The sequence below is a fragment of the Rana temporaria genome, chromosome 3 (assembly GCF_905171775.1).
Source record: "Rana temporaria chromosome 3, aRanTem1.1, whole genome shotgun sequence".
In the NCBI taxonomy this organism is placed as follows: domain Eukaryota; kingdom Metazoa; phylum Chordata; class Amphibia; order Anura; family Ranidae; genus Rana; species Rana temporaria.
In genome coordinates, this window is record NC_053491.1 from 369,614,697 (window position 1) to 369,623,555 (window position 8,859).

An 8,859-nucleotide genomic window follows, 5' to 3' on the forward strand; every position below is an offset into this window, starting at 1 on the left:
ACCGTTGGCGGAGCGGCCTCTGCCCCCTTGCTTTGGGTTGAGGAGTTTCGCTACCTAGGGGACCTGGTAACAAAAAGTCACTCCGATTTCCTTGGGAAGAATCTGATGCCTGCCCTGGCCACTCTCAAGTCCAAATGCTTAGCATTGGGCAAATCTGCCCCTCAACCTATTAGGCCGCATTAATTTACTTAAAATGATTATGTTACCCAAATTTAACTACCTATTTCATCACTGTCTGTTGATTTCTTTTTTTTTTTAACAGGTAGAAATTTTATCAGACAAATCAGCATTACATTACAGATACGTTACAGAAATTACATCAATGCAGAAATCAGAGTGTCAGTAGTATACATGCCTTCCAGGGACAGAGCCCAAGAAATCGGTAGCAAGTAAGGATTGGGTAAATATCAAACATACATAACGAGTATTTCCTGTCAGTTACGCTACGGCTACTTCAAATAACCCTTAAAGGAACACTAAAGGTTCGTTTTTATTAGATCAATTGATTGCTGTAAGCAAGAGCATTTAAATATCACTTACCTCGTTTTTCCTTTTGACCTCCAAAATACAGTAATCTAGGTTTGAAAATGCCATTTCCTGTCACTCCTCTTCTTGCTTTCCACCAGCATCTGAGCCGTTTTGCATGGTGGAAAGCAGAATGTGCTCACCCCCTCCCTATGACTACAGCCCTGCGTGAAGATGCTCTCTTATCCCTCACAGGCATGGAGGCTAAGCCTAATGGGAACTGTAGTTTGCAATTTGCAAACTTTGTAAATTTGGGGGTATGTGATCGAGAGTCCTAAAAAAGGATACAGCACCTCATCCCAAAATAGATTCAAAGGAGGGGAATTTTTTGGAGGAGTTGAGGGGATTATTGCGGTGCGATGAAGGAAACCAGACAAAGTGTGTATGTATATATAAAAATATATGAAAAAGGTTTATTCATTCAATTTTTACAAAATATAGTAATTCAATATACAAATAGTGCATAAATTATTTTGTGGGAGCAAGATCTAGAAATAATTTTTTCGATCAGGTCGACCCTACTAGTTTCGCCTCTTGGCTTCTTCAGGGGAATTATGACAAGATCGTCTCTCTAGATTACTCTAAAGAGATGAAAAAGAATAAAACAATTTTAACATATGCATACAATATAAGCTCTAAAAGAACTTCGATTATATATGTTCAGCAAAACATGTCATGTATATAGAGTACAAACAAAAGTTTGGCTGGGATCTCTGGCGGGGCAAGAGAAACCAAAGTTCATAGGAGCAAATGCGCATATATCCACAGCCAGATAGCAGCCCATGCTGTTCAGCCCATGAGAGGGGGCTGGCAGCAAAATTCCATAGGTAGGAGAAATAAAACCTACCCTAGCTTCATGCACAGCCAGTCAAGGAAAAACCCCCTCAGGGTGGATATTGAAATCCAAGTTCAACTGACAGGACTTAAAAATACAGAAGAAAAAGAATCTATGTTAGAAGATGTGTTATTAAATTATGATCTGTTTCAACTAATTAAACAAATCCATAATAGAGTCAATAGGGTTAATATATGTAAAACAGCCATACCTTGAAGCGTAATAAAATCAAGGTGAATACAGGGGAATTAAGTAAGACAATAACATGGGCACTGAAGAGCCTCAATTCATCTGAGAAAAAAATAAAAAAAATAAAAAGTGTTTGAATAGATTTAGTATACTTCATAAAGTTACTGAGAACATGGGTAACTAAATTATTAAGTGTAAGCAAGGGATCAACTTACATGGAGTATTTAACTAGATGGACAGTCTGAGTGCAAGCAAACATCAGCTGGTGATAGAAAGTCAAAGGATAGTCGTTTGCAGCAAAAATCAAGGACCAGTCAATTGCAGCTGAAAAGTCCACAGATAATCTCCTTTAAAAAGGGTAGAAAATGAATGAAAATAAATGAAAAAGTGAAGGTTTAGCCATAAGTATTCAAACCTTACACAGAGGAGACAATAGTGAGGAGAGTGAATGGTTGCAGGATGGAAACTTACCTATCTTTAAGAGGAATAAAGACATCTGTCAGTACCCTGTTGGTAGCAGACAGATAATGATCGTATCATGCTATATATAGCCCGCTGGGGAGGCGGGTGCATCGTGATTGGATCTCAGAGGTCACATGGTCGCTGAGATGCCTACAATTCCCACAATCCTTAGCGCTGAAGCAGCCGTGTCATATGATGACACCGGCCAATCAGCGGAGCCGCACTCTGGAGAAGAAGGAAAAAAGGAAGAAAACGTATGAGTGCAGAGGGAAGGAACACAGAGCACTAAAAGAGAGCGATCGACAGCCAGCAGCACCAAGACAGTCACACATACACAGTGCGGCGTGGACCATGACCGCAAGCTGACTGATCAAGGCAAACCAAGCAATCAAACATGAAAGCAAAAGCAGTAGATCCTATATTGTAGAAGTCTAAATATAATAAATAATTAAGACAAACAAAAAATCACTAATAAGAAGGGGAGAGAAACCCTGAACAGGGATGTGAATGGGCTGATGTATGGAAAAGGGCTGTAGTGGCTTATTGGGAAGGATGCGCATTACCTCCAGAACTAATTAGGGCTCAAGCTAGTCCCACATATAGGTGAACCCAAAAAGGAAAAATTGCCAAGCCAGAGATCCAAGCCAAAAATAGAAAAAAATTATATACAACATATTTACCAATAAAATGACAAATGTAGGGTTTACACTATATGTACAAACATATGTATTCAGTATATTTCAATGCATACAATCAAAAATCAACAACATTATTATTGATTCATAAATTGTACATCAATATTCAAAGGAAGTAAATGTGGTTGTTATAATGATATATAGCAATATATAAACACATTATTGCCCCCATCATAAATGGGAGCAGGTGGGTTGATTTTAGCCAGTGCCGGAACTTGCCCACTAGGTGGAATATGGGGCAAAGAGTTTGGTGGTCAAAGTAGGATACATGTAGGACCTGCTGGAGAGTGGCAATAGGGCAGGGTGTAATGAGGATGGAGGAAATGACCAGACCATAACACCTTTCTTAGATGGAATAACGTCGAGGCCACACCATTTTATTTAATAATAATAGAATTTCTTATAAATATTTCTTTCACAGAAAGGGCTTGAAACTAATATATTCGTTCAACCCCGGAAATTTGGTGGCATCTAACTGATGTATCCATTTGGTTTCAAGTTGGAGTAAGGTCTGGTCAATTCCTCCGCCTCGAACATGTATAGGAACATGCTCCAGGGCTGAGAAACTTACAGCGTTAAGATCAAAGTCATGTAGGCAACCTACATGTCTATTTAAAGCAGTGGTCATTAGACGCTTATATAGAGGGTTGACATGGTCTCTAATGCCGCATACACACCATCACTTTATGTGATGAAAAAAAAAACGACACTTTCTGTGAAGTAAAAAATGACGTTTTTGAAACTTCAATTTTCAAAGACGAAGTTGCCTACACACCATCGTTTTTCTCACAATGTTCTTGCAAAGTGAGGTTACGTTCCACCACGTTTTACCATTGAAGCTTGCTTCATAAGTAGCTTCTGGGCATGCGTGGATGAAAAAACGTCTTAGAAAACGACGTTTTTGCTACACACGGTCAATTTCTGTGAAGTAAAAAGTGCACTTTTGAAAAACGACACATAAAATTGAAGCATGCTTCAATTTTTTTTGGTCGTTTTTTACAAGACATAAAACGACGTTTTCCCCCACACACAGTCAATTAAAGTGACGTTTTTAAAAACGTCATTTTTTTTCATCACATAAAGTGATGGTGTGTACGCGGCATAATGCGTTTAAAAAACGGTCTCTTGGTCTTGCCAACATAGAAACATCCACATTGGCAAGATGCCAAGTAGACAACGCCCACTGATTGACAGGTGACACGGAACTTTAGTTTGTGAATGCGACCGTTGGGTAAAAGAGTGACATCATTGGTATATATAAACCGACAAATGTCACAGTTACCACAAGAAAAAGTACCTTTAATAGTAGATGTCTCACATTCCTTTCTGGTGTGGTGACTTTGGACAAGGCGATCCCTCAGTGAGGGAGTCCGTTTAAATGTGATTTCAGGATATGGTTTTATATATTTTGATATCGTATTGTCGGCTAGAAGTAGGGGCCAAAATTTTTTAAAAATCTGTCGCATTTGAATATGCTGTTGCGAAAATTTGGTCACTTTTTGTTTCAAGCACATCAAGCGTGGCAAAAACACTAGCCATTTGGGTACCGCTTGCTTGAAGGCATTTAACCACCCACCACTCAGCCCATTGGCAAGAGCATCTGAAAGACACAAAAGGGATGCATCTCCGCTCCTTATCACTATTCAGGAAGTCAGGCTAAAAGGTGCCATGCAGTGCTTCAGCTGATCTGTCTAGGGGACAGGAGCCACACCAGAGTAGAGATTCTTGCAGCTCTGCACGGATAGGCCCAGGGGTGGTTCACACCGCGCCAGCTGGAGCCAGGCATAGTGGTGTATGATAATGGCACAAACTTCCTGTCCGCCCTTAGACAAGGAAAGTTGACACGTGTGCCATGCCTGGCACATGTCTTTAGTTTGGTGTTGCAGCTTTTTTTAAATATTTACCCAGGGTTGGAAGATCTGCTAAAGCAGACCATAAGGCCTCGTACAGACGACCGGATCTATCCGCTGGGATTGATCCGCGGATCAGTTCCAGCAGATAGATCCGGTCGTGTGTACGGCCTAGCGGACATTTCCCCGCGGATTAAAATCCGGCCTACGGATTTCAAGCGGATAACAATTTCTTAGCATGCTAAGAAATCTATCCGCTTGATTCCTGTCCAGCGGACTGATCCGGTCGTCGGTACAGACTCACCGGATCAGTCCGTCCGCTCCCCTCCCTCGCATGCGTCGTAATGCGTTCAGCCACGAACAGGGGGTCGTTCGGCCCATCTCTGGTGCAGAGGTCAGATGTATGTTATATACAGCCCTCAAAATTTAACTCGCCTGCTCGCATTTTGCGAGTAAATTTTGAGGGCTGGCGAGGAGCAGGGGGGGGGGGGGGGCGAGCAAGGAGAGGAGCCGCCGCGGCGTTCAAACCACGGGGAACATTACAGCATTCAATTCAATAGCTGTGTTCCCCGCAGCCTGCGTCTTATATAGCCCCTCCCCCTTGTCCGGGCACTTTGATGGCACCAGGATTGGATGGGTGATATGTCTATCAAAGTTTCCCGTACAAAAGGGGAGGGGCTGTATATGACGCGTGCAGCGGGGAACACAGATTTTGAATTGAAAGCTGTAATGCTCCCCGCGGTTTGAACCATTCGGCGGCGGCTTCTCTCCTACCCAGCACAGGTAGGATGCGGGAGGGGGACGACGACTCTGGCTGCAATATCTGTGGGAGGGACTCTGGCTGCAATATCATTGGGGGGGACTCTGGCTGAAATACCTGTGGGGGGACTCTGGCTGAAATACCTGTGGGGGGACTCTGGCTGAAATACCTGTGGGGGGACTCTGGCTGAAATACCTGTGGGGGGACTCTGGCTGCAATACCTGTGGGGGGACTCTGGCTGCAATACCTGTGGGGGGACTCTGGCTGCAATACCCGTGGGGGGACTCTGGCTGCAATACCCGTGGGGGGACTCTGGCTGCAATACCCGTGGGGGGACTCTGGCTGCAATACCCGTGGGGGGACTCTGGCTGCAATACCCGTGGGGGGACTCTGGCTGCAATACCCGTGGGGGGACTCTGGCTGCAATACCCGTGGGGGGACTCTGGCTGCAATACCCGTGGGGGGACTCTGGCTGCAATACCCGTGGGGGGACTCTGGCTGCAATACCCGTGGGGGGACTCTGGCTGCAATACCCGTGGGGGGACTCTGGCTGCAATACCCGTGGGGGGACTCTGGCTGCAATACCCGTGGGGGGACTCTGGCTGCAATATCTGTTGGGGGACTCTGGCTGCAATACCCGTGGGGGGACTCTGGCTGCAATACCCGTGGGGGGACTCTGGCTGCAATACCCGTGGGTGGACTTTGGCTGCAATACCCGTGGGGGGACTCTGGCTGCAATACCCGTGGGGGGACTCTGGCTGCAATACCCGTGGGGGGACTCTGGCTGCAATACCCGCGGGGGGACTCTGGCTGCAATACCCGTGGGGGGACTCTGGCTGCAATACCCGTGGGGGGACTCTGGCTGCAATACCCGTGGGGGGACTCTGGCTGCAATACCCGTGGGGGGACTCTGGCTGCAATACCCGTGGGGGGACTCTGGCTGCAATACCCGTGGGGGGGACTCTGGCTGCAATACCTGTGGGGGGGACTCTGGCTGCAATATCTGTGGGGGGGACTCTGGCTGCAATATCTGTGGGGGGGACTCTGGCTGCAATATCGGTGGGGGGGGACTCTGGCTGCAATATCGGTGGGGGGGACTCTGGCTGCAATATCGGTGGGGGGGACTCTGGCTGCAATATCGGTGGGGGGGGACTCTGGCTGCAATATCTGTGGGGGGGACTCTGGCTGCAATATCTGTGGGGGGGACTCTGGCTGAAATATCTGTGGGGGGGACTCTGGCTGAAATATCTGTGGGGGGGACTCTGGCTGAAATATCTGTGGGGGGGACTCTGGCTGAAATATCTGTGGGGGGGACTCTGGCTGAAATATCTGTGGGGGGGACTCTGGCTGCAATATCTGTGGGGGGGGGACTCTGGCTGCAATATGTGTGGGGGGGGACTCTGGCTGCAATATGTGTGGGGGGGGACTCTGGCTGCAATATGTGTGGGGGGGGGACTCTGGCTGCAATATGTGTGGGGGGGGGGGGGACTCTGGCTGCAATATGTGTGGGGGGGACTCTGGCTGCAATATGTGTGGGGGGGACTCTGGCTGCAATATGTGTGGGGGGGACTCTGGCTGCAATATGTGGGGGGGGGGGAACTCTGGCTGCAATATGTGGGGGGGGGGGGGAACTCTGGCTACAATTGTGGGGGGACTCTGGCTGGAAAATGGAGACATTTTGCTGCATTAGTAGACATGGGCAGGCTGCATTTTTGGGCATGGATAAAGTTGTTGTTAATATTTATTTTTATAACTTAATTCAACATAAAACATTTAAGTGTAATTTCATGAGATTTATGAGGGCGTGTCTAGGGTCGGGATTAGGGGGTGGGACATGGTAGGGGTTGGGCGGGGCAACTGGTGGCGAGTATGCCTTGAGGCCTGGCTAGTAGCTCAGGACTTGAAATTTTGAGCCGTGTTATATATATTGTGCAGGGGGCATATGTATGTAATTTAGAGAGTGTAGAGGCCAGGGGTAGGTAATACACAGAGTACAGGGTTGAGAAGTATTGATTGGAGAAAGCGCTGCACACTGTAACACCATCTTTGAATATGTCAGTACACCTTTCTGTGTTTCCACCTCCAGGGATCTAAGCAGGCATTCTGGATACCCCCTAATGGGCACAGCAGGTGTGCAGACCCAGAAACTCATCTCAACAACAGAATCACTTACCCCCCGTTAACATTGGGCCGAATTGGCATGCGATTTGACATGTCAAATCGCATGCCAAATTGGCGACTATTGCCGGTAATGGCATTGTCCAAATCGGTAAGGTGCCGACTTTGCAGCGCCACACCGATTCCTAAAAGTAGTTCCTGTACTACTCTTGGCGACTTCGAGGCCGATTTTAATAGACATCTGTGCATGGACCCGCACAGATGTCTGTAAAATTGCCCCCGAAGTCGGACTGCATTACCAGTTTGAAATCGTGCGACTTCAGCTGAACTCGCACGATTTCTAACCTGCAGCAGTGTGAACCTAGGCTAAGAAATAGAAGAGACTGTCAAGGGTTGTAACTTTGCAGCATTGTCTAAACATGAAAATATGGAGAAACCCAATCACGCAATCTGTAAGGACAGCTGTGAAGTGCCCTGCGCTCTGCTACATCTTTAAATAGAACCAAGCGTCACAGACTGTCCACGTGTATTAAACAGACATTATTTTCTGCAAGTTGGAGGAACTTTAACTTTATTTGTAAGGATCTGAAATCATCACTTCTACAGGAATCCAGCCAGGGAAGAAGGTGAATGTAAATCTCTCAAATATGCTCCAATGTTGTACAGAGAATACTGAGCCATTTCTGCACCAGAAGAGCTTACACTAATGATCCCAATACAGTCACACATTATTATTATACATCTATATAACTTTAACATATTGTATAGTGAACACTATTCACATCAGTCTGTACACCTGGGGAGCTTACACTCTATTGTTCTACCATAGTCACACATTATTATTATTATACATGACATGTTCCGCAGTGTTGTACAGAAAACACTAAGCCAGTCACGTAAGTCTTTGCACCAGAGGAATTTACAATGCCTTTCAAAAGTATTCACATCCCTTGGCTTTTTACCTATTTTGTTACATTACAGCCTTAAAGCGGGGGTTCACCCTAAAAAAAAATCTAACATTGCATGGAGCCGACCTATGAGACTGCCAGTATGCTGTTGTTTTTTTTTTTCTTGCGTACATACCATTTTAGGGCGATTTTCACCCCCGGCTTTCCCGCAGGAGTGGGCGTTCCTAATCACAGGCTGTGATTGACGTGCTTCCGACCGGCGCATACTGCGGGTCACGAGTTGCCGAAAGAAGCCGAACGTCTGTGCGCAGGCGCCGTATAGAGCCGCACCGATGTTCGGCTTCTTTCGGCAACTCGTGACGCGCAGTATGCGCCGGTCGGAAGCACGTCAATCACAGCCTGTGATTAGGAACGCCCACTCCCGCGAGGAAGCCGGGGGTGAAAATCGCCCTAAAATGGTATGTACGCCAAAAAAAAAAAAACAACAGCATACTGTCGGTCTCATAGGTCGGCTCCA

General features: G+C 46.3%; 1 long non-coding RNA gene across 1 annotated transcript; it reads right to left on the reverse strand.

Annotated features, from left to right (window-relative positions):
• Nucleotides 1-903: 903 nt before the first annotated feature.
• On the reverse strand, nt 904-2,086 carry LOC120932777. The gene is made up of 5 exons (XR_005748030.1): nt 2,021-2,086; nt 1,765-1,896; nt 1,572-1,651; nt 1,373-1,447; nt 904-1,106 (listed from the first exon to the last, which is right to left on the reverse strand). It is a non-coding gene; the product is annotated as an uncharacterized LOC120932777 (long non-coding RNA).
• Between the last annotated feature and the right edge of the window lie 6,773 nt (nt 2,087-8,859).